Raw genomic sequence first — 2,500 nt, 5'->3', positions numbered from 1 at the left:
TCAAAATGCAGGATCTAAAAAGGTAGGTGATATATAGACTAATATTTACATAATAAACGCTATCAACAAGCAACTGATGCACACATTTTTCTACGGCTGGGCGGAAAATGCGATGGTCTAATTACTTGTTCTTCTTTACAACGAACTAGAATGTACTCCGCGCTTTGGAGGATGAGCAGAAAAGACTGCATTGTCAGCTCAGAACGGAAAATGAAGAACTTAGGGAGCTAGAGATGGGAATTGATTCCATGAACGCACAAGTTCGTGAGCCGCCGCCAGTTGGTGAAGGGAAAAGCGTTTGTGGCCACTGTCACCACCGAGGACATCGAAACCAAGCGTTGAAACCTGTTTTTTGAAAAAAATGTACGGAATATATATACTGTGGTATCAAGGAGAAGCACCCTGAATTTTTCAGTAAGCTGAATTCTCTCAAATTACAGCGAAAAAAGAGAAAAGATGCTGTCGGTCACTTGGAAAGCCAGTTACAGTCCATGGAGCAGTTTTCAACTATAACAGCGAGCATCAGTTTGCCAAGAATCTAGCACCGCGTATGTATAACGTTGATGAATCCTACAAGAAAAACAAGCCAAAATTAATGAGAGATGTGCGTCTTCTGAGGGAAAGTCTGGATGGGAAGATTCCACCTGTAACAACAACGATGCTGAACAACTCCGAATTTTGATTGCGAGATGCAAGAGGTCGAAACAACAGATGATAGTCCACAGTCTAGCGTCTCGGAGCGATGTGAGGAATTTCCCCCCGTCAAGATTTCGTCACGAGATAATGAAGTCAACTTCCCACCCCCTGCTGAGAAAGCAAAAGGTTACTACGAGACTCTTGTAAAGAGAAGCTTAGAATGACAAGCAGATATTTCGTCCAGCTCATCTGAAAGCGAAAGGTCCAAAAAATGGAGAAAGAAAAGGAAAAAGAAATCTAAAGCGACTAAGGCAAGAAAGAGATCTCGTGAGCACCGCAGTTCTAGTGAAGATAGTTCGTCGTCCGAAGACTTCACAAAATCAAAATCAAAATTTAGAAATTCCTTTTTTCCTTGTTATCATTTTGGAGCACCCGGAAATGTCATGAATAACCGATTAATGTATGGTGGTTTGCCTTTTTCAAACGTTCCCTCGGTTCCTACTCCAACCTATGAAAACTCCTTGCCTTTTCAACAATTACCCTACAGGCCGGCATTTGGAAGTGTGCAAACATCGCAAACAAATGTTCAACAAGTGGTAACACCAAGTAAAAGTTCGCCCACTAATACTTCACCCTGTAATTGGGACAACCCGCTGGAAATATTAGCCGATGCTGCATTTTCGAACAAATGATAACTTTGCTAGCAATATCGCAACCCTTTCAGAAGTGTTGAAACCAATTTTATTTTGAACGGTGCCTGACTGAAAAATGCTTACTTAACGCGAGTTAATGAAGTTAAGATCTTGGCGACACAACTATTTCCATGTAACACCGTACGCATTGTATGAAGACATATACCTTGAAGGCATAAATTGAAACCAAGGTTTATGACATTTAAAATTGAGTTATTTTATAGTAACGGGGATTCGCATTTAAATTAGCAATTGTTTGGAAAATGTAATAATTCATGTACGTTGGTATTTGTTGAAATTCCCATCGGCGAGCTAGAAATAGTGTGAAATCAGTTGTTGACATTGCGTTGCGAATTCGAGTTTATTGTGATTTGTACGAAACGACATCACCAGAAGTGATAAAAATTGATGAATTTCCTTCAGATTAAATCGTAACTTTCCTGTGTTCTTTTATAATGGATCGTGATATGTGAACTCGCTGAGGTCAACAGTAATATACAGTACTGTCTGCAGTTAGTTATATATATATATATATACCAAGTTTATAGTGTGGTGTGAAGGTGAAGAGCGCTCAATACCATTACAAGTAGAGCGAAAACAAAGGAAAGACACAAGGCAAAGATCAGCTGTTGCTACTGTGAGTTTCACGCCGGTTGGCGATCTTCAGGCAACTGGCCAGTTGCCTGAAGATCGCCAACCGGCGTGAAACTCACAGTAGCAACAGCTGATCTTTGCCTTGTGTCTTTCCTTTATATATATATATATATATAATATATATATATATATATATATATATATAATATATATATACGTAAAGTAGGCTTGTATTTGCTGTACTAAGAGTGCTCTATACCATGCGGTAGGGCAATAATAAATGAATGAATAATCAGGACACGATCATACTTTTGCCTCTGTTTTCATACAGGCCTGTTTCGTACAGGACGTTTAGTTTGTCCTGCACTCATCAGTGTGTAACCGAGAGTGATTTTATTAGTTGAAGATTACCGCTTTTTAGTCATACATGGCCGTTCGGTGTTGCACGCTCCTATTTACCTAACGTTCTTCAATAGGTATTTCTCATTGTGTCTACATTTACTAATCAACTCGTTGCGCTTATTGAGTGTTGCTGTTTGCGGCTGGCATATGATGTAATATTTTTCAGCTATGCATAA

The sequence above is a fragment of the Montipora capricornis genome, chromosome 10 (assembly GCF_036669925.1).
Source record: "Montipora capricornis isolate CH-2021 chromosome 10, ASM3666992v2, whole genome shotgun sequence".
NCBI lineage: Eukaryota > Metazoa > Cnidaria > Anthozoa > Scleractinia > Acroporidae > Montipora > Montipora capricornis.
The sequence above is the reverse complement of the archived record's forward strand: the minus strand, read 5'-3'. Positions refer to the sequence as shown.